General features: G+C 40.7%; 3 long non-coding RNA genes across 5 annotated transcripts; 2 read left to right on the forward strand and 1 right to left on the reverse strand.

Moving 5' to 3' along the window:
* Window positions 1–8,489: 8,489 nt before the first annotated feature.
* On the forward strand, window positions 8,490–9,984 carry LOC143504362 (uncharacterized). The gene is made up of 3 exons (XR_013127559.1): window positions 8,490–8,551; window positions 8,643–8,892; window positions 8,998–9,984. It is a non-coding gene; the product is annotated as an uncharacterized LOC143504362 (long non-coding RNA).
* Window positions 9,985–11,061: 1,077 nt separating this feature from the next.
* Window positions 11,062–17,748, reverse strand: LOC143504360 (uncharacterized). The gene is made up of 3 exons (XR_013127555.1): window positions 17,322–17,748; window positions 12,773–12,945; window positions 11,062–12,002 (listed from the first exon to the last, which is right to left on the reverse strand). It is a non-coding gene; the product is annotated as an uncharacterized LOC143504360 (long non-coding RNA).
* On the forward strand, window positions 17,693–24,016 carry LOC143504361 (uncharacterized). 3 transcript variants are annotated; one of them, XR_013127556.1, is made up of 4 exons: window positions 17,693–18,456; window positions 19,124–19,510; window positions 21,517–21,602; window positions 21,813–24,016. It is a non-coding gene; the product is annotated as an uncharacterized LOC143504361 (long non-coding RNA). The 3 variants fall into 3 exon arrangements; XR_013127558.1 differs by lacking the exon at window positions 21,517–21,602; XR_013127557.1 differs by lacking the exons at window positions 21,517–21,602; window positions 21,813–24,016 and adding an exon at window positions 19,592–19,965.
* Window positions 24,017–24,322: the final 306 nt, after the last annotated feature.

Below are 24,322 nucleotides of genomic sequence, written 5' to 3' on the forward strand. Positions count from 1 at the left end.
TGGATATGGGCTGTTTATGTGTACAATCCTCAGTTAGTGAGGTAGTCCCAGAAAACACAAATGGTTTAAACACAGGGTCTACTGTGGCTGAAACAGTGGCTCGACATCCTAGTGTCTCCTCTGTAGTGCTGGAACTAAAAGCATTGACTTTCTTCACAGTAGGGTTTTGACGATCATTTTTACGCTTCAAAGTAGGACATGCAGCAATGAGATGGCCTTGCATATGACAATAAAAACATTCCCGTTTGTCTGTGGCTGAAGTGTTTTCCCGAGACTCTGAAGAAGCAACAGGTCTGGACATAACAGGTCGACTAGGGTTTACACTTCGGGGAGTCAAATGAAATACAGTTTTGTGTGTCAGCACAAATTCGTCTGCCAATGTAGCAGCAGAAGACAAATTAACTACCTTCTGTTCATTAAGGTAGACCACCATTTTCTCAGGAAGGCAATTCTTAAACTCTTCTAGCAACACAAGCTCTTTGAGTTGATCAAGAGTTGTTACACTGCAGGCTGCACACCACTTATCAAATAGGAGAGATTTCTCTCTAGCAAACTCAACAAAGGTCTGGCTCTGGGTTTTAGCCAGACGCCGGAAGTTCTGTCGATAGGCTTCAGGTACTAACTCGTATGCTTTCAATATAGTGGATTTTACAATGTCATAATCCAAGCTCTGTTCAAGAGACAGAGAGGAACACACTTCCTGCGCTTTTCCTACAAGTTTACACTGTAGCAGCAGCGACCAAAGACTCTGTGGCCAACTAAGTGTGGTGGCTATGCGCTCAAAAATGGGGAAATAGGCATCTACCTCATTTTCCCTGAACACAGGAACTAGGCCAATATGTCTACTGACATCAAAAGCAGTACTCACGGTTGGGCTTGCTGGACTTGTAGATGTACGTGAGGAACGAGGCATAGGGACTGGTGAACTCACGTGAGAAAGGGGAGCTGGTGCTGGTGAGGTTACCTTCCGAGGATAAGGTATAGGTTTCTCCAAGCCCATACTCAACCTCTTCAGGGTAATCTCTTTGTCAGCCTCCACTTGCAACCCCCTGACTCTGAGTAGCTCTGCCTCGCGTTCCTGTATCTTAATTTCCAGCTCTAGCTCCTTCAGTTTCACTGCTAGCACAGGATCCACCTCATGAGAACGGTAAACACCAGGTTCCATGCTGGGCCTAGCCATGAAGTCGGTTACAGCCTCCGCTGCTTCCAGCCCCTGGGCAAAACTCGGTGCAACACCAGGCGATTTGTCTCGGTCTGGCAAGATCCCGTCCTTAACCAACTGTGCCTCCAAAATCCTCTTAATCTCTCTCTTGGGAGCCAAACGAGGCACATCCACACTAAAGAAATCAGCCACCAACAATAAGTCAACCTTGCGGCAATCATCAAACTGTTCAAGAGTCGGATAAACAGTGAACTGGGTAAGGTCAAAGTCCGGCATTTTACATACACACACACACCCCCACCCACAAAGAACAAAACCCACCAGCCAAAACCAAAAGAAGAAGCAGCAAACAAAGAGCCAAAAGAAAGGAGGACGAGCCCCCAATTCTGTTACGGCCTGTCTAGGCGTGAGGACCGTAACAGTGGTGTATGTGAACAGCAGTGCGAATGTTAGTGATGATGGGACAACAGGAGTGGGTGGTTAAAGGTGTATTATACAGAAATTGTAATTTACAAGATATATACATACACGTAACTGGTCTCAGCTTCAGGAGTGGCCCAGGCCAACATAACAAACAGAACTGAACTATAAAATAAACCAAACACTAATTACTCTAACAGAAAACAAACATACAGTACTACCCTAACTCCCTAACAAAAAAACCATACAAACAAACCCAAATCCCAAAACAAAATGGCAGCCACTCCCTACTTACCAGAACACCAACAACACATAGAATATTTACAAAATGTACAACCGGCAGACAATCCAACAGGGGCAAAGGCAAAAAGCATAAACAAGTTCGAAGCAGTCAAAAACCAGAGTTCTAAGATGAGGTACAAATGCAGAATACTAATAACTAACACCAAAACCACCAAGGAGCAAAAATGTCTCGCTGGGAGGCACCGGGAAGGGCCTTATATAGTGCAGGGTGAAATGGAGTCTGGAGCGGAGTCTGGAGCGGAGTCTGGAGCGGAGTCTGGAGCGGAGTCTGGAACGGAGTCTGGAGCGGAGTAGACAGCAAACACAATACAACACTATCATAGGACATAACACAGTTTAAAACCATACTAAAATCATTGTTTCTAGGGAATGCAGATGATTACTGTGTGGTGTGCTCCTTGCTGGAATCTGATGCAGACAAGAGCATGATTGAAATGGTAATGTATAACATAAGCATACTTTGTATTATTAGACAACTGGAGTAGTATTAGTACTAATATGTACCTAATGGCTTTTTTTGGGGGTAGGTGCAGTGTGATTTCTGCAGTAGGTGGGCACATGTTGAATGTGCCGAATACAACAAAGACACTAGTCTTACATATGTGTGCAAAAAATGTTACTGTTGTAAAAAGTTAGTGTTGTGCTTGGTTTATATACAAGTTCTAATAAAGAAGTTCTAATAAACTGCATATCCATGTTTCCCTTGTCCATACAGTGCACACAGAGTTAGTAGCGATGTAAAAAAAAAACAAAGATGGGTGTGACGCTGGGCGCAGGGAGACAGACGAGGCATGAGTCCAATGGTCTTCCACAAATGTTATTTTATTTAATACAAAAATAGTCCAGACAGCGCACGTATAGCTTACACACATGAACGTATAAGACTGACATAAATGACTAACAAAGACGAGCACGGGACACTGCGCGAACGCACATTAAATAGACAAACCACATAAGCGCCGAGTGTTCACGAGATGAGCCACAGGTGAGACTGATGAACACACTCAGACACAACCACACCGACGGAGATCCTGTCTACGACTAGACGTAGACAACATAAACACACGGCTGAAAGCTGAAACACATGTACTGAAACACATGTACATAAACACATGTACTGAAAGCATGATTTGATAAGGAAAGCATTATTTGATGTAAGATATCAGCCTATCGAGATATGCTCACCATGTAAAATATTAATAAGGAAGCTATAATAGATTTTAATCCACGCTTCCCTTGTCCATACAGTGCGCACAGAGTTAGTAGTGATGTAAAAAAAATATATGGGTCTGTACTGAAAGCATGATTTGATAAGGAAAGCATTATTTGATGTATGATATCAGCCTATCGAGATATGCTCACCATGTAAAATATTAATAAGGAAGCTATAATAGATTTTAATCCACGCTTCCCTTGTCCATACAGTGCGCACAGAGTTAGTAGTGATGTAAAAAAAAATATGGGTCTGTACTGAAAGCATGATTTGATAAGGAAAACATTATTTGATGTATGATATCAGCCTATCGAGATGTGCTCACCATGTAAAATATTAATAAGGAAGCTATAATAGATTTTAATCCACACTTCCCTTGTCCATACAGTGAGCACAGAGTTAGTAGTGATGTAAAAAAAAATATGGGTCTGTACTGAAAGCATGATTTGATAAGGAAAGCATTATTTGATGTAAGATATCAGCCTATCGAGATATGCTCACCATGTAAAATATTAATAACAGGGTTCCCACACCTTGGTTAACATAAAATTCAAGGACCTTTCAATGACTTTCCAGGACCAACTTCCTCAAATTCAAGGACTGCACCTGCCAGCATTTACCTACTCTTACCCCTGAATATGTTATCAAAAAACGATGTTAATACAACGCAAATTCAAAAGACTGAATGTCATTTCAAGCCATGCATCCTGAAATTTTCTGTGCATGACTGGCAATTTAGCAATGCACATCTGAGATGACGACATTCACATAAAATGGCTATAGTTGTTGAAGGATCAACAACTACCTACAGGAAACACTTGCTTTCGGTGCTGAACAAACAAACAAATTTCTCTACAGGAGAATGACCAAACTTTGCCAAGTAAAAGTCAGCATAGGCCCTGTAGAATCAATGTAATTTTAAATGAACTTGTGCTGGCAAAATAATGACACGTTGACAGTAGACAAATAATAATAATAATAACAATAATACACATATGCATATACACATACAGTACATACATAAAACAGAGGAGCAAAGCCATATAATGAGATTAGAACTATAGATTTCTAGAGAAATCTGGCGTGAGATGATTCTAGCATAGTTTTTAAATCTACTTAATAAAGAATAATATTCATTCATAAAGAGAACAGCCTTTTAACCACTCCACTTATGGTAGTGAATTTATGGAATCAGAGAAATTCGAACTGAAGTATAATGGTATCAAAAGAAAGAAGTTTGAGATTAATCCAGTTTCTAGTGTCCATGCAAAAACTTTGTAAAGATTGAGATGGAAAAACAAATGCTCCTGGGATTCATCTTCTGACTTAAAAAAGGTCCATTAATCCACATCAAGTTTAACTCTTCTTTCAAGAAACATGGCTACAGGATATATCTTATTTATTATTTTGAAATGAGTCTCTTTTACTTTAGAAGACATGAGCCATTTGACAAGCCTTTGTGGTTTTATAATTTGTATTAGGATGTTTCTTGAAAGAATATCTATTATATCTTTTGTCTCATACCATCAGTGATAATCTTGTTATTACAATTGAACTCAACAGTCATTCACTTTTAACATGGGCATCGAAACAGTCAACTCTGAATATAAAATGTTAAAGGAATCACTTTGCAGACTTTCTTTAAATCTTTATAACAACTCATATCAGATCATATTTTTTCAACAAAGGATGAGAAATTTAAAACATCATGGCAATCTTTTTCATAGCAATCTTTTGTAAATATTGACTTCCTTACCAACTGTGCCCTATTATTCTGTGACCGCGGTCTTCATCCATGTGAAATTTCAAACCCTCTAAAATATTCAAGGACCGTCAAGGACGGCTGTCTTTTATGCCTGTTTTCAAAAACTTTCCAGGGCCTTGAACTTATTTTTTCAGATTCACAAACTTTCAAGGATTTCAAGGACCCGTGGGAACCCTGTAATAAGGAAGCTATAATAGATTTTAATCCATACTTCCCTTGTCCATACAGTGCGCACAGAGTTAGTAGTGATGTAAAAAAAATATGGGTCTGTACTGAAAGCATGATTTGATAAGGAAAGCATTATTTGATGTATGATATCAGCCTATCGAGATATGCTCACCATGTAAAATATTAATAAGGAAGCTATAATAGATTTTAATCCACGCTTCCCTTGTCCATACAGTGCGCACAGAGTTAGTAGTGATGTAAAAAAAATATGGGTCTGTACTGAAAGCATGATTTGATAAGGAAAGCATTATTTGATGTATGATATCAGCCTATCGAGATATGCTCACCATGTAAAATATAAATAAGGAAGCTATAATTGATTTTAATCCATACTTCCCTTGTCCATACAGTGCGCACAGAGTTAGTAGTGATGTAAAAAAAATATGGGTCTGTACTGAAAGCATGATTTGATAAGGAAAGCATTATTTGATGTATGATATCAGCCTATCGAGATATGCTCACCATGTAAAATATTAATAAGGAAGCTATAATAGATTTTAATCCACGCTTCCCTTGTCCATACAGTGCGCACAGAGTTAGTAGTGATGTAACAAAAATATGGGTCTGTACTGAAAGCATGATTTGATAAGGAAAACATTATTTGATGTATGATATCAGCCTATCGAGATGTGCTCACTATGTAAAATATTAATAAGGAAGCTATAATAGATTTTAATCCACGCTTCCCTTGTCCATACAGTGCGCACAGAGTTAGTATTGATGTAAAAAATATATGGGTCTGTACTGAAAGCATGATTTGATAAGGAAAGCATTATTTGATGTATGATATCAGCCTATCGAGATATGCTCACCATGTAAAATATTAATAAGGAAGCTATAATAGATTTTAATCCACACTTCCCTTGTCCATACAGTGCGCACAGAAAAAAAAATATGGGTCTGTACTGAAAGCATGATTTGATAAGGAAAGCATTATTTGATGTATGATATCAGCCTATCGAGATATGCTCACCATGTAAAATATTAATAAGCAGCACAACTCGACAGAACACCGGTCCCTATTCGACACTGAATAAAAAATAACATTTAAAACAACTGCACAGATAGCACATTAGACAGCTACATATCTAACCCTAGATAGTAGACTGTAGACACATTAGCAATATTTTCATGCTGTTGAGCTGTGTTAGCAATTCTGACCATTATAACAGGGTGAAGATATCAAGCGTTATTTTAATGCAATGCATGCCTAGAAGTTAAGATCATTGAACAACAGCCAAGTTGCAGCTTCAACATACGAATCCACTTGTCAACAGGACAAACTAGCACAGCTAACACTAATGTAGTTATCCTTGCTAGCATTAACTAACTAGATTATTTCATGGGCCAACCTAAAATATGAGATAAAATTTCCTTACCTTCGTATTTGTGTATGTATGACGAGGCATACATTTTTTGCTTTAGATCCAGGTTCTGAACCGATCGCAAATACAGGCCATCTAATGTGTATTTTTCCTATACTGAAACAAACTGCGTGCGCTACATAAGCAATGTCTTTGGTTTCATTCATGCTTTTCTCCCCCCCAGAGTTGTAAGGAAAATGCTTTATTGAGTTTGGTTTGGTTTAAAATGTTGTCATTGAGTCCAAGTGCGAATATGGGAGCGGGATAGTATCACCCCGCTTTGTGCAGTATGGTGGGGAAAAAGCCAAGTTGACAAACTGCAAACGTTTGTGACGGACGAGCAGAGTAAACGTGGCGAACTCGCACAGACTCGATGAACGAGAAGTAACGGAGGCGCGTAACGGCAGAGTGCATCGCTTTAAAAAGTAGGTGAGTTGAAGGAGGCAGCACGGTGGTGTAGTGGTTAGCACTTTCGCCTCACAACAAGGCGGTCTGGGTTCGATTCTCGGTCTGGGCTGCTCTGTGTGGATTTTGCATAAATGTAAATTTGTGAAAGATTTAGTGTCCTGTGTTCAAGGGATGTGAGTGTGTAAGCGCGTAAGCATGAAGTTGAAAGGAAAGCAATTAGTATAAAATAAAAGGATGGTTTTGCAGTAGGTCTGGACCACGGCTTTTTTCAACTGCCGACGTTGGCACTGGAGTAACTTATTACGCTTATACTTTACCTGGCGGTCCGGCGTGTACACGGCAGCGTCAAGGTCAGATTACGAACCCCCCACTGAGTGGGCAATCGGTTCGTAGCGCAACATGCAATCCACTGACCTACGGGAAAACCTCTTCTTACTTAAAAAAAAAAAAAAAAAAAAAAAATTTATCTTTGAAAAAAAATATATTGATAATAAAATGAAATAATAAATACCACAATAAGATTACTTTTTAATTTATACCATTAGTTTAATAAAGAATCAAATTTCGCCGTTTTGAAAGAAAAGATCATATATCAAACATTTGAAGATACAAGACGGAAGTTAGCATCGCTTACTAAGCAACAAACGTTGACCGCGTAGTGAGCATGCGCACAGTGCTGTTTAGCTAATGTAAATTGGTTGTTAAAAATGTTTGTCATTTAAAAACTCATACGATTTTTTATTATTTTATTCTTCTGTGAAAACACAAATTTCTGGGTTTTTCCCCCCTGTAAAATTATTTATCAACTTTATTAACATAACTCTCCAAGATGACTAGTAGTATTGTTGGAGAATTTTATTTGTAAAAGAATGCTAAGGTATATTTTAACCACAATGCTCAAGAATGAAAGCTCATATATTCTAATCAAACAGCTTTTTATAATCCTTATAGAATTTGACTAGCCTTAAAGTATTAACCAAATTTCTTATGTTAATCACGTTATATTTTGCTCACATTGTAGTATTTGTCACAGTACGGCGGGCCCACTGCTGGTCGCCCCCGTCTACAGCGGCAGCTGTCCTGTATCGTTGCGTTGTGTGTGTCCCTCGGGTGGGCGGAGCCCGTGATCCGTCTCACCTGAGGGTCGTTTGTTTGCCTATATATGTCTCGTCTTTTGTACCAGTTGACCGCTGGTTATTATATCCTTAATTCGGATCAAAGTCACGGGTTTTTGGTTTGCGCACTTTTCTATTAAACCTTCCATTTTCCCTGAGACTTGGCGTGATCGCTTCCATTTTATTTCGCTCACCCTGCCCGTCACAGTATTAATCAAATTGCTTATTATCAAGAGTGTCGGAGAAAATGATTGTCTGCTCTTTCCCATATTCTAAGTGCCTGCAGGATACAGGATGTTTAAAATAAGCTTCTGTAGGTCAGTTTGACAAGACCAGGAAGCGAAGACCTCGCTTCCACTCTTAGTAAGGAAACATCTGTATGTTTAACGTATGTAATCTCCTATGTATGGCTTTTGTGACACAGCAGAGGGTAGACGGCATCCTTGCACTCTGGGACAAACTGCCAGAGAGCGACAAAGGCAGTGCTGTCTGCCCGCCACGTCACAGAAATCGACTGTCCAAAAGCAGTCTTTCCTAGACGTCTGTTGTCGCTGGGACAGAGAGTCTGAAGCGGTAGGCGAACATTCAGTAATCCAGTATCCTTCGGGCTTTTCTAGTTTGGCTTGTATCCGTGTCACTGATTTCGGTATGTGTCTGTCTGCAGCTGCTTCCTCGGACAAGGCAGCGGGCCTGCTCAGTGGCCCAGGGTGAGCCGCCTCGTCGAGGCCATTTGCCCCGGCGCTTTGTCGCCTTCACCCTGGTGGGCAGACCATCGCCGGCGTCAGGGTGAACAGGTGGGCTGCCATCATGAGGGACTACGGCGTCAACAGGGGCGTAGTCCTGGGCAGCCCTGGCCTCGTGGCCCGGACCAGAATACAGCTCTTTGAGCTGAATCAGAGGACACTGACCCAGTGGTGAGTTTACCCACCTTTAAGTCTTTTTGGTTTGAAATTGATCTCATTGACACTGTGAGCTATACAGGCTGATTACTCATAGGCTGTGTTGCATTTCTGTTACAGGTACAACGCCAGGAAGAAGAAGCAGGAACAGGACGTTCTGTGCCTGAGCGTTGGCCAGTCCAGCACTCCCACGGTGGCCTCGGAACCCCTCCCTCCCGCGATGAGCTAGCTCCCGGAGCGTCCCACGCACGCCCACCAAGCCTATGACCAACATCAAGGCAGACGCTTCCGGACAGGCTTCCCAGCGCGTCTGAGGCCACCTTCCTCCGACGAGGCTCCAGCCATCCCTGTAACTCGGGTTATCTTGGACTGCACTGAGCTCAGGTGTCAGACACCATCATCACCACTCCTACAAAGTGAGATGTACTCCGCATACAAGTCTCACTGCACCATGAAGGGCCTAGTTGGCATCGCCCCACACGGTGCAGTGACATTTGTCTCCTCACTTTACGCTGGGTCAGTCAGTGACAAAGAGTTATTCAAACAATCAGGATTGGCCAAGTTGCTCACAGAAGAAATGGCAGTGATGATTGGCAAGGGCTTCCTAATTACTGATTGTGTTAAGTGCAAAGTCCACTGCCCACCATTTTTGTCAAAGCAAAGTCAGATGCCTGCATACCAGGTATCTGAAACGGAATCCATAGCCCGACTTGGTGTACGCGTAGAACGTGTAATAAGGAGAATCAAACAAAAGTTGTTTGATGGCATAATTTCCTTTTCCCCCACACAGTAAACAATAACCAGTTATTTACAGTGGCATGCCTGTTGTCAAACTATCAAAACAAAGCACTAGTTAAGTCATGGGTTAAAATAAAGCTCTTTTTATTAATCAAACAATAATTAATTACATATGAATAATTTGTAACATTTACATTTGTAACTGTAAATATTTTTTTCATAAACTTTTTTCATATTTCCAGGTTCTTTACATCAAAAACACATTGTGCTGTTTAAGAAAAGCTCAAATACTGTTAAATAAGGGAACATTTGATTTAAAAAAGATTCTGTATAGAACATGTTAACATTTCAATGACAGATATTTTGTCATATATGTGTAGAAGTAAAATAAATCTGTCTTCTCACGAATTTGTCTCTGTACATCTGCATTCATATAAACACGCTCCACAAAAAAAAATCCTCCTTAGCCCACACCACAATCACACCAGTGAAGCCCGCTGATTAGTAACTGACATTTGAATCTGCCAGTAATACGCATGTCTTTTTTTAGTTTTGAACATCCGTACTCCATATACAGATACTTACAGTCAATGTAATTCTTCACATTAGGGCATTTAATCTCGACCAAGCCAAACTGGGGGTATTCAGTGGGGTCAAATACGACACCATCAGGGGCTGCACCAAGCCAGGGAGCATCTGGGTGGATGATGAGGCCACATGGTGTGTGATTTACATTGAGTATCCTGCAATACTCAGATGCTGCTCCGGACTCCATCTCTAGACCTCTCTTCATTTCAGCCGTCCGTCTGGTACCTCTGATGATGCGTTCAGCAAGGGACTCTGCAGAGCTATGCCCTCTGACATGGCACACCTCACGAAAACGTGACGCTGTTACTCTAGGCTTGAGCCAGAGTTGACATCTCAATTCTGTGAGCCATATCAAGTGACACCTCCAAAGACTTCAGGTGAAAGAGTTCCTGTTCAGTGCACACAAAAGCACAGGTGGGTGCATCAAGGTGGTGGTCTTTTAGAGGAAGAAGTGGGGTTGATGGCACATCAGGGTGGAGAGTGATGTGTCGTGATGGTAAAACAGGCTGCTGATATGACAGACCAATGCCTTCCTGCACCATACCAAATGCACACTGCACAGCTGGCTTGTGGGATGCCATGCCTACAGTGGTCACCATGCCCCTGTAGAGTCCACTCCTACAAATTCAAGTACAGACAATATCCCAAACTATAAGCATTTAGTTTAATATTAAATTAGAATATTTAAATTAAAGTTAATTGTAACTATACATTTGTGGTAGAGCAGCTAAACTGCACAATTGCATGTCTAATTAGAAGTAATTAAGCACCATACCTAACTCCACCTTGAGATGTTCCATTCGGCACAGGTTTTGTGATCACCATGTTGTTGATTGCTCCTGGCTTTACACCCTAATAATATGGACAAAAGTTGCTGTAATTTAATTCAGGCAGTGCATTAAATTAGATAACCTAGCCACTAGGGTGCACACACCAGTGTATTTTAGTGCCGGTCCTAAGCCTGGATAAATAGGGAGGGTTGCGTCAGGAAGGGCATCCGGTGTAAAAACTGCGCCAAATCAAATGATGCGGATCAAAAACAGAAATTCCATACCGGGTCGGTCGAGGCAGGGCATTAGCGGAAATTGGACTACTGTTGGGACGAGGAGGAGAGGGGGGAAGAGGGTTCTGAAGCTGAAGGAGAGGAGGCAGAGCAGGAAAGTGGAGGTTAGAGTTGGTACGTTGAATGTGGGCTCTATGACAGGTAAAGGGAGAGAGCTAGCTGATGCGATGGACAGAAGGAAGATAGATATACTGTGTGTACAGGAGACCAAGTGGAAGGGGAGCAAGGCCAGGAGCATTGGTGGTGGCTTCAAACTCTTCTATCATGGTGTAGACAGGAAGAGAAATGGAGTAGGGGTAATCCTGAAGGATGAATTTAGTAAGACTGTAGTGGAGGTAAAGCGAGTAAGTGACAGGGTGATCTGTGTAAAGTTGGAGATTGATGGGGTGATGATGAATGTCATCAGTACTTATGCTCCTCAGGTAGGTTGTGATGTGGAGGAGAAAGAAGAATTCTGGAGAGAGTTAGATGAAGTTGTTTTGCAGGTTCCTAATGAAGAGAGTGGTTATTGGAGCAGATTCAAATGGACATGTTGGTGGAGGGAACAGTGATGATGAGGAGGTGTTGGGTAGATATGGTGTTAATGTAAGGAATATGGAAGGACAAATGGTGGTAGATTTTGCTAAAAGGATGGCTGTAGTTAACACTTACTTTAAGATAAAGGAAGAGCACAGGGTAACATAAGAGTGGTGGAAGATGCACACAGGTCGACTATATCCTCTGTAGGAGACGAAACCTGAAAGAGGTTAGTGATTGCAAGGTGTTACCCGGGGAGAGCGTAGCTAAACAGCATAGGATGGTGATATGTAGGAGGATGTTGGAGGTGAAGAAGAGGAAGAGAGTGAGAGCGGAACCTAAGATCAGGTGGTGGAAGTTAAAGGATGAGGACTGTGGTGTAAAATTCAGGGATGAGGTGAGGCAGGTACTGGGTAATGGTGGTGGTGTTCTGGATACCTGGGATGAAACTTCAAATGCAGTGAGGGATGTGGCTAGGAAGGTACTTGACCTCAGGACAGAGGAAGATAGACAAGGAGTCGTGGTGGTGGAATGAGGAAGTTCAGGAAAGTTTGAGAGGAAAGCGGTTGGCTAAAAAGAATTGGGATTTTCAGCGAGATGAAGAAAGTAGACAGAGGTACAAGGAGATGTGTCGCAAGGCAAAGAGAGCAGTGGCAGAAGCTAAAGAGAAGGCATATAGCAAGCTGTATGAGAAGTTGGACACTAAGGAAGGGGAAAAGGATCTGTACAGATTGGCCAGACAGAGAAACTGTGATGGGCAGGATGTGCAGCAGGTTAGGATGATAAAGGATAAAGATGGAAATGTGTTGTCTGGTGAGGAGAGTGTCTTGGGAAGGTGAAAGGAGTATTTTGAGGAGCTGATGAATCAAGAGAATGAAAGGGAAAGAAGGTTAGAAGAGGTAGAGGTTGTGAATCAGGAAGTGCCTCAGGTGAGCAAGGAGGAAGTAAGGGCTGCAATTCAGAGAATGAAGTGTGGTAAGGCAGTTGGACCTGATGATATTCCAGTGGAGGCATGGAAATGTTTGGGAGAGACAGCAGTGGAGTTCTTGACCTAAGAGGAGGTTTATGGATGCAGTGGTAGAGGATATCAGAGTGGCTGGGGTGTCAGTGGAGGACACTCAGGACAGGGCCAGATGGAGGAGTTTGATCCGCTGTGGTGACCCCTGAAAGAGAATAGCCGAAAGAAGAAGTGCATTAAATTAGATCATTCATCTAGTGTGATTATTATAAACTTACGATTGTCCAAGGTTTGTGCCAGCACTGTTCAGTTTCAGTACAGCTGTGCACAGGGGGAACAACTGGCACACTGAGCTGAGAAAAATGTGCAGTTTGAAAAAGCAAAGCCACTATACGTTTGCATAGGGCAGTGTCTGCGACATGTGAACAGCATGCGTGTCTCAGCACAACAGGAGTTGAATCAGAAAGTCCAATCTGTAAGAGGGTAAGCAAAATTAGTAATGACTTTGTTTAATTCAGGGGTTCCGTATACCAGTCCTGGGGATCCTATATCACACGTTGTGTTTTACCTTTTCTAAAACCTGATTGACCTATTTAGCAAATTAAGATCAATGTGGGTGGGGCCGAGTAAAAAAAGTGTTTTAAAATGGAGAAAAAAAATGTGCATGGCATAAGAACCCCAAGAATGGAACCTGGACCCGTTTGCTTATTTTATGACAATAGATTTTGCATACAGAACATGGATAGGCTATCACTGACATTAAAATAATGCTCAAGTTATACATAATCCTGAGACATGTATATCTGTCTAACCCAGGGATGTCAAAGTCAAATACACAGAGGGCCAAAAAACCAAATTTGCTACAAGCAGAGGGCCGGACTGGTTCAATGTTTATTAAAACATATTGAAATGATTGCACATAGCCTATTGAACCAAGACCTAACACAGTGTATATTATTTAATGCTTAAATGAATAAAGCAATATTTTCTTATGGATCTGTCAGTAATTTCAAGTGAAAACATTTTTCAGCAAGCAAACAGATAAAAACAAACTTCCTTCAAAGAAAACATGTCCTGTACATTAAATGAATAAAGTCAGGGGTGCAATTACTTACTTTCTGAGGTGTATGCAAACATACTATCGGAACGAACGAAAGTTGTTGACGGGGGGGAGGGGGGGGGGGGGTGGCGAACGTAAGATGGACACAAATTAAGTATTATATCTCATCGATTTGGCGCCCCCTCTAGTGCAGCGCCCCTATGCGTCGCATACGCTGCATGCCCCCTTTTTGCGCCACTGAATAAAGTAATAAAGGTTTGAAAAGTGCTGGAATTTAGGCTAAGTACTTGAAAATGCTTGAAATTGTAACTACTTCGTTTCACAACAAATATCTGTCTGACTGAACAGGAGTGAGTTTCCCAAAACGTTCTTAGCACTAAGTACTTCTTAACCTCGTACATAAGAACGAGGTTACGAAGTACTTAGTGCTAAGAACGTTTTGGGAAACTCACCCCAGTTCTCTTGTATTGCGTTAACAAATACGAGCCTCTTGTAATTCCAGGACGAAACATGAGAGAACGTGAAGACGTTAAGATTGGGCGTTTTGAAAATAAACAACCATTAAATAATGTGAATAAACAACGAATCATTTCGAATATATGTATAAATATTTAACTTAATTAAGTTTAATGTGCTGGTGCGCGCAAAGTTGCAAAATTCGAGAGGTGCACGACCTCACGAATCGACAGAGCGCACAGGTGAAGCCACTGCGATTACGTCATTTTCGCTGCGCGGACCCTCGCCGCTTGTGTGCGCTACAGTGACTTTGCGGGCTACCGTTGCATTGTGGGGAATGTAGTGTTTGTGCGTGCAAAACACCATCGGGTGGCTGTGTCTTGCGGGCCGGTTCTAATAGTAATTAAATATCATCCAGGGGGCCATAGATAATCAATTCACGGGCCGGATCTGGCCCGCGGGCCTTGACTTTGACATATGTGGTCTAACCTGTCAACAAACCCCTTAACTTTTGTTAGTCAAAAACAGTGAACATCTGAACTTAACGACAAACAGAGACTCCAACCCAGTCACTGAGACCCCATGTCATGCATATTTTAGTGCTTTTCCTCATTTATAATACCAGATTCAGCTCATTAACTAAGTAAAAAACTGTCATATTGGAGGAACACAAAAAAACTGCAAAGTATAGTGTTGACAGGACTGACTCTGGGGACTCTGTTTTGCCAATATATTCATTCCTAGAGCAGTGTCTCTTAATCCTACTTGTGGTAATTCACATAGCTCAACACACATAATCCACTTCACTAGTGACTTAATAAACCGTTTGTTTGATAAGCAGTTGGAGCTAGATCATGTACATTCAATACTTTGTGTGTTGAATCGTGGAATATTTAAAACTGTGTGGAGCAGTTAGGAACAGGACTGAGAAACACTGCCATAGAGTTTCAAGCTCAGCTCCAGGATACCAACAGCTCAATGTTATTCCACTTTTCTAGAATGTTCAGAATGGTCAGCGCAAAATTTAAGAGATTTCTTTCCATGCTCTCTACTTCACTGTAATCCATGCCTTAAAAACAAACAAAAGATAAGATATATAGCACATTATACTCAGTACTCTATATATAATAGAGATGTACTATGAAATGTACCATTTTACATCCAAATAAAATTATAAAAGTTATCCCATCTCTTCTCTCTCCCTATCCATATATAGCTATGGAGAACAGGTGGGATGAGGTATTCAACTTCCTCTCTCAGGGATCATACCCATCTGGGTATAATAACTCCCAAAAATTACATTTGAGGAGGTATGCTTCCAAATTTACTGAAAAGGGTGAGCATTTATTTGTTTAAATGTAGCCAGTGTCTTGGTAAGGTAGCTCTTTAATTATTATACGACTTTAATGAATGTTAATGAATATTCAATGCAGAAGGACAGCTTTTCTTTAAAAGTAGAAAAGCCATAAAATCCAAAGAAGAGGCAAGAAAGCTTTCAGGAATTTCACGCCTCTCCGATTGGAGGACATTCAGGCATCCTGAAAACTCGAGCTGCAGTGTGCTCCAGATTTTACTGGCTTGGCATGACCATTGATCTTGACAACTGGGTATGTGTTGAAGTGCGTTCTTGTGTGTTTTGAGCTGTTGATAAATCTGCATAAATATTAACAGTGACTTTCTTAAAGGTCTTGGAATGTGATCAGTGCCAGCGAACTGGAAAACCTTTGACTGGTGCCCAGCCATTGGAGTGTATAAAAGTAAATGTCCAGTGGTATCTCTATAATATACAACAGCTTTTAAGAAAAATGTTGAAATGTAAAATAAAACATGTATGTTTTACATTTATAGGTATCTGCTGTCTGGGAGCTCATTGGCATTGATTGGACAGGACCGCTTCCAAAAACTGCCGATGGCTTCCAGTATATCCTGACAGCCACAGATTACTTTTCCAAATGGGTTGAAGCTTTCCCAATAAAGACAAAATCAGCAGCTGAAGTGGGACGAAATATTTGCTCAATTTTATATAGACATGGTTGTCCAAATAGAATACTCTCTGATCAGGGAAGAGAATTTGTGAATGAAGTATGTCTAATTTTTTTTATAAATGAATGAATGTTTCAATTTATATAGTGCCTTTTCACGATACCCAAGGCGCTTTACAATTGTTAAGACAGCTACCTCTCAGACAACCAATCACACACCGGTGAGAAGCGGCAGCCAATTGCGCACAGCAACTTGTTTTTATTGAACAGAGAGAGACACAGATATACACTATGGGCATTTTTGCTGTTTAAGCATGGTTACATAAATGTGTCTCTAAACATACTTAATTATAGCATTTTACCCACATGTCTCATATCAAAATGTTCAGAACAATCTCAGCTCTCTTCCTAATGAGGTTACATTGACTTAGAGTATTGCATAAATAAATAATATGGTCCTAAACCTGGAAATATGAGGCATATTTTCAAAAATTTTCATATTTTATATGAAATTACACATTTACTAAAAGATCAATAATATTGTTGCTTGAAATATGTTTGCTCAAGGGTTTGCTTCACAAAAATAGTGAAACATGTAATATATATAGTAGTATACAAGTACAAAAATGTGTACACCAAACTACGAAACTCCCATCAAACTCCTGAACTACAGGCTAAATCAGCATAGCCAAAACCATATCCACTCATCTAGATTATTATATACTATACTTTCACATCTACAAAGCAAGCATATAGGCAAAAGACAAATACGAAATAATAAAAAAATAAGTAAAAATAATTTTATAAAGAATAAATTACGAATTTTGCACAGAAGCAGTTTCTAGCTAGACAGCCAGCTAGCCAGGAGGCTAGCTAGACAGCTAGTAACACATCGCGAGCCGATCTGCGATCGTCCGCTATTATAGTGAGCAATATTGCAAAATAACATTCATTTAGCCTTCGATCTGTTATACTTTTCATAAAACCCTTCAGGAAATCAACATAGGTTCATAACCGCTATGTAGTAGTAGTAAGGGCTAGTAGTAGTAGTAGTAAACTACTGAGCAAAACCGGTTTGTTTACCTCAGGCGTCAAAAAGCGGCCAAAACTTCCGCAAAGGGCGATATGTTTCCTGAGGTCGTAGGTCATCGGTCACGAGTCTCTCCTCAGGCCTACAATATGGGGGTCATCAGTAGACGCTAGCTAGCTAGATGCTACATAGAACTACAAACAGGACTACAGTACACCATCGCGAAATTCGCGACCCTATCTGTGATCGCCCGCTATTATAGTGATCGATATTGCATTTAGTCATCGATCGTTTATATTTTTCATAAACCCCTCAGGAAATCAACACAGGTTCATCAGTAGACGCTAGCTAGCCAGATGCTAGCTAGCTGCTAGCTAGCGAACTAACTACACGGGACCATCGCGAAATTCGCGACCCTATCTGTGATCGCCCGCTATTATAGTGATCAATATTGCAAAATAACATTCTATTAGTCATCGATCATCAACATACCTTCACCATCGCCATGTAGGTGAGTAGACGCTAGCTCGCTAGCTAGCGGCCGTCAAAGTGTATTTCCGTGTTTGTCCGAGGTGAAACGGATCTAATGCCGTCCTAAAACCCTCCTACATCCGTAAAGGGCGATGTGAGTGATGTCAGCGGTCATGTAATGACTGACACTTGAATCCGCCAGTCACAGCAGTCACAGGCAGGAGCAATAACCCCCCCCCCCTTGTGCAAGCCATAAAAGGATTAGCCATATACGGGCGTGCTTCAACTCGGTCATGTATTGCCATCTTGTGGCCAGTCTGCTCAAGCATGAATTAACATTTTTTTGAAAACAGTTTCCAGTTTTCAAACACGTTCTAACCGTGTGCCTGCGATGTTGTATCGCTGAGATATTAATAACATTAATGTATATACTCGCACGGTGGCCATCTTTGACGCATGGGTGCGTCAGTAGACCTGGGTGTCAACCACATCAAGCCATACAGAAGAAGCCAAAATGATGACAGGCAAGTCACCACTCAAGAATCTCACAAGATCCTCAAAGAGAATGAGACCAGCACATGTTCTGATGGCCCCAACTCTTTGACCATGGGAGGAGATTTGGAAAGACTAACTGAAGACATTTACCTGCCACAGAGACCATCAGTTATCCACTTTGCCCCTAAAAAACACACTCAAGTCTGTGATGCAACAACAGAGGTAAATTGAGGCCTACATAGGTCTTGAATATATTGTTTCTTGTTTAGTGTTTATTTGATCCATTCCTTATTATTCAATGAGTCTTTATACAGACATTTTTTCAATTACACAATCATTAGAGTATGATGAGTTTGCCTTTCACAGCTTTCTGTATACCAGTCAACAGTGTATGTGACAATTACCACTGTTGACTGTTGAAGCATCCCCCAGGTTCATCAGCCATACAGGAAAGCATACAAGAAAGAGGTTGTTAATGAGTTCTGTGTTCAAGTTTGACCTGTTGGTCATTTGTTCAGCCTACCCTTGTTTATAGTTTGCATGAAAGGGATTTGGCCTGTTCAAACTATACATGTTGGCCCGTTGGCCATTTAGACCTGTTGGACGTTTGTCAGATGCACTATGTTGCCAAAAGTATGTGCATACCTCTTCTAATGAACTGATCTGGCCAGGCATGGTCATTGTATGGGAGGGAAATCTTAATTCTACATCATGCAATGGCATAGGGAATTGTGTATAGATGGCCCTGGGTTTGAAAGGCCCTGGCGTTAAACTAGGGCAAATGAGAATGGTGTTCATGTATTCACATGCTTTTGGCCATGTAACTGTAATAGTACAGGGATTAGAAAAAACAAATATCTATGCTTTGACATTCATGCTGTGCTTTCAGTTCGAATGTTGTGGGCTGCAGAAGACTGTGGTCGGGTGGAGGCAGTTGTTGGACCATATAAACTGTTTGATTCGTCTTTCCGTACACTGCATGGGACCGAGTGGCTGGCTGATGATGTAAGAGACCAAATCACTGTCAAAATGTATTACAAGAGGAAGTATAACAATCTTTAATGGTTGTTTATTTTACAATGCAGGTTATTGATGCGTACTTGCACACACTCATTGAAAAACAGCAGGTAAGTGGCAATTATATTTATGTAGCTGTGTTAGGTATTTCTTGCAACATAATTAAAATTTCAGTTGTTCTTAACAGAAAGCTGTTCACCAGCTCTGTGGCGTTATTGCAACATCGTTGTTTTCTGGACAATTCCAGAGGCTCAAAAAGGTACTTTCATCACTTTTACAGTCTAGCAGTAATGATTATCAGTAACAATAATGACAACTTTGTATTCAACACATTCTTTAGATGACGTTTCCACTGGAGGAAATCTGGATGTGCCCTGTAAACACTGGGGCTCACTGGGTTTTAGTGGTTTGTTTACCTTTCCTTATTTTTCAGAGCAGGTTTGTTTACACTACAAGTCAAATGTTTGGTCACACCTACTTTGTTTATTTTTATTATTTTTGACATAAAAAAACTGGAAAGATGCTAAAGCAATGAACGAATGCTGTGCTCTATTTATGCTCTAATAAACAAATATTAGATTCTTTGAAGTAACTGTCCTGTTCATGAAGCAGCACCTATGATGCTTTAACATCAGTCCTGAACACATTCTCACATGCAGAGACCTTGTAGAGAACTAAAGTTCTGAAATAAAGGGTGCATTTAAAATGAAGTATGTTGAGAATTAATTAATATATACAACAACCTTCCCAAATTGTCTTATAAACAAATTAAGGCATAATCCTTTAGATTAAAATGTCTTTTTTTTTGTGTTCAAACATTTGACTGGTAGTGTACATCAGTCATTATTTGCATGAATCGTACAGAGATATTCTAATTGTGCTATGATGCAGCAGAATGTTATAATATGACGAGAGAATAACATGAATGAACTAATTTATTTTAGATTGTCAACATGTCTGACAAGGTCCTTGTGTTGATCGATCCCCTGGCAAATGAAAGTGCACTCGAGCGCAAGCTGCTACGTAACTGGCGGTAATAACATTTTAACATTGCTATTTTACAGTGCTAATTTTGGAGCTTTTTTCTGAAAAGAACTGGTGTGATGTTAAACTGTGTTCTTCTATCATTTTTTTAAAACAATAATTAGGAACTTCTTAAGGATGACAGGCCATGGAGACCAGGAGCCTAAATGGACAGTACAAACAATGCTGCACAACAAGCAGCAGGATTCCAGCAGCTGTGGGATTTTAGTGTTGAGGGTAAACCTTTTGAAAATAATGTGATGGGCATTTATAAGTAACTGATATTACTCTTACCATGTAAAATGCCACTTTGCAGTTTGCAGAAGATTATTTCCAGAGGAGAAACATCAGCGCTGTCCAGACATCCCCACAAGATGTTACCAAGGCACGACTTGAAGTAGCCTGTGCACTGCTGCAGTGTAAAGTTCAGTGGTATCAAACACTGCATGAAAGCAGTGCCATAAAGTTTTCTTTAGTGAAAACCCATATAAATCCATATTCCATCATCTGACTCAAAGGTAACGAAACTATCAATCTGTGTCCTGTACCATAAAGCTACTGCAGAGACTCTTTACTACATGATTATTTCTAGAGAATGAGTGCTACAGTTTAAAACCATACTAAAATCATTTTTTCTAGGGAATGCAGATGATTACTGTGTGGTGTGCTCCTTGCTGGAATCTGATGCAGACAAGAGCATGATTGAAATGGTAATGTATAACATAAGCATACTTTGTATTATTAGACAACTGGAGTAGTATTAGTACTAATATGTACCTAATGGCTTTTTTTGGGGGGTAGGTGCAGTGTGATTTCTGCAGTAGGTGGGCACATGTTGAATGTGCCGAATACAACAAAGACACTAGTCTTACATATGTGTGCAAAAAATGTTACTGTTGTAAAAAGTTAGTGTTGTGCTTGGTTTATATACAAGTTCTAATAAAGAAGTTCTAATAAACTGCATATCCATGTTTCCCTTGTCCATACAGTGCACACAGAGTTAGTAGCGATGTAAAAAAAAAAACGTACGTCTAGACGTAGACAACATAAACACACGGCTGAAAGCTGAAACACATGTACTGAAACACATGTACATAAACACATGTACTGAAAGCATGATTTGATAAGGAAAGCATTATTTGATGTATGATATCAGCCTATCGAGATATGCTTACCATGTAAAATATTAATAAGGAAGCTATAATAGATTTTAATCCACGCTTCCCTTGTCCATACTGTCAGGGTTGGACCCAGGACCGTTCCTCCGGTCGCCACAAGGAGGAGCCCGCGAGCTAGACCTGGGGGCAATCAGGCACAATAGGCTGCAGGTGTTTGCAGCCTACTTACGGCGAGCAACTTCAGCAGTCCTTTGCTGAAGTTGTTAGTTGTATTCACGCTCGCAGCCTAATTAGTCCCTAAATGCACATGTAATGTAATGAAAACCAAAGGAATGATTGTTGAATGTTGGTTCAGGCCTAAAGAGCTTGTTCTTATCAAATTTAGATAACACTACACTAATCAATATTTTTTTTCCTTAGGTGACAATTCCACATCCTGTCAGTTGAGATCCAATAATTCAGAGACAGTTGACAAAATGTATTTCCCAACCTGGGAATAAGGGTAGTGCGCTGTCCACACCAATCTGTGGTGGGGAGTTTGACATCTTCAATGGGACTGTGTGTCTACTGGAGAAGAAAAAGAAGACCAGGAGCAAGAAACGGCAGTTCTTTACCCAGATTTTCCGAGGCAGTTCGCTTAAAGCCTGGAAGAGAGAACGGACCAAGATGTTTGCATCTGGTGATGGTCCAGATGGAGGTTTCTGTGGGTGCTGTTAAGAAGCAGAATGAGGAGGAAAGACAGGTTGCTGCTGAGCCCACAACCATCACTCTCAGTCCACTTTCAGTTACAAGCTGCACGTCAACATCCGTTACATGTGATGTGGTATCGGACCACTGCATTTGAGCCTGAAAGGCAGGATCAGCTGTTTGTACGTGTCTTTCTCCTTTGAGGGTCATGATATCAGCTACCCAGCCAAACCTTTCCTGCTGGAAAAAAATACAGGGGCCTTTTGGACAGGAACCCTAGAAAACGTTAACCGGGTGAGTGACAAGATGCTGCATATTAATAACAACCCAGATCATCAATGACCTCAAGAACAGGGTAGATAATTAATTTACATTTATGTTTTATAGTATGGTTCATTTATTTAGTATGTCAGGGTTAGTTTTTTATTTAGTAAAAAATAAATTAAATAAAAACAATACCACAACTTAGTCAAGGGATCCATTTGAGAGACCAAACTTCCCAATCAGTGTGGCCAAGGGACTCTGTAAACATTGTTCTGTAGGAGTGAATAGAGCTGGAAAAATTGCTGTATGTCTCATTATCCCATGAGCAACGCACACATGAATCATCTTAACTTTTATTTATATGATGCTTGCTTGTTCTAGGTATTTCCAGGTCTTAAAGGGAACGCCGGCTGATAACATATGTAAGCCTTAATATCGTGTAATTACTCTAAATTATTAAGACACGTTGTAAAAATTCACAAAAAGTAGCAGATTTATTAGATTTTCTGTAAAATCCCTCTGCACGTAGGTCTCCATTTTTATAACTGCTGACGGGCACAGCAGGTAGTGACGTCAAATGGTTGCAGTGACTGGCCGTCGCGCTTGAGCACAGCTAGCTACACCTGGCTACCCAAATTTTTCTCCTCTTTTTATCTTTGGGAAAACTGTGAAGACTAATATCAGTCTTCCACTGCCTTTCGACTGGAAATAACATCCAACGGCAACACAGTGTGGCATGGTTTTTTTTAAGGTAGCTCAGCTAACTAACATTAACTCTAGTGATGTGTCGGTCGCGAACGATCCGGCTCTAAGAGCCGGCGCTTTGAAGTGAACGATTGGAACCGGCTCCACAATGGGAGCCATTTTAGGATCCTATTTGGAAGCCGCTTTTTCCTTCAGTATTGCGCTTGTGCTCTGCAAGTGCCACAGTTTTTTTCCAACATCGTTTTTATTTGTCCTCCGGTGCCTCGCTGTCTCTCCCTCTCCTTGCACGTATTGCTCTGCTTCTGCCAGTGGTAGAGAGCGGAGAGTTTATTTCCTCAGTCGGTGCTTAAGCTAAGTTGATACCAGCGCGAGGGTCCGTGCGCCGTGCGTGAGGACCCCCGTGCGAAGTGAGGTCGTGCACCTCTTCAGCGCAATGAACAAAGTTATGTATGCCGGGTTCATACACCTTTACAAGGTGGAATTCAAGCACTTGTACGTCACTTTTCAATATTGAAAAAGGCCATTTTCAATATTTCCCAGCACCTTAAACTTAAATATTTATACATATACTCGAAATTATTCGAAATAATTTGCTTGTTTATCACATCGATTCAGTCAGACAGCTATTTGTTGTGAAACAAAATACAGTTACATTTTCAAGTACTTTAGCCTACTTTGGCACTTTTCAAACCTGGAACACAATGCAACATTAATTTTTGTCAGGTAAATGTTCCTTCCCCTGTTTTTAAAGGGTGTTTCTTTATACTACCACATATCGTTTCGGACAACACTGCAAAGAATGTCTCCACGGCCCGCATGTCAAGCGTGTGCTCCACACATCTGACCAATCACACGCAGCTTTCAGTTAATAATGTGGTGGTAAAACACTGAAAAAAAGTTAGCTCGACTTTTTTTGTGGAAACAGCAGGCAATTGGCCAAGCTGTATTGCGTTCTATTTTGGTGCTATTTTGTGATAATTTAATAATTGGTTATAATAAAAGTTTTATTTATAAAGCCTTGTTATGCAGCATTTTTACTCATCACAAGTGCTTAACAATGTCAATAATGAAACAAAATGTTATAAAATTAGGTTTAAGCTATTAATTAATAATGTAAAAAATATATATGGGGAGCCGTTTGGGAGCCGACAAGAGCCGGCTCTCCACAGTAAGAAGAACCATTAGAGCCGCATCTCAAAATAGAGCCGAAAATCCCATCACTAATTAACTCCTTCCAACCGCAGTCAAGTTTAGCGCGCTGCAACCATTTGACG

Source organism: Brachyhypopomus gauderio, unplaced genomic scaffold, assembly GCF_052324685.1.
Source record: "Brachyhypopomus gauderio isolate BG-103 unplaced genomic scaffold, BGAUD_0.2 sc272, whole genome shotgun sequence".
Classification (NCBI taxonomy): Eukaryota; Metazoa; Chordata; class Actinopteri; order Gymnotiformes; family Hypopomidae; genus Brachyhypopomus; species Brachyhypopomus gauderio.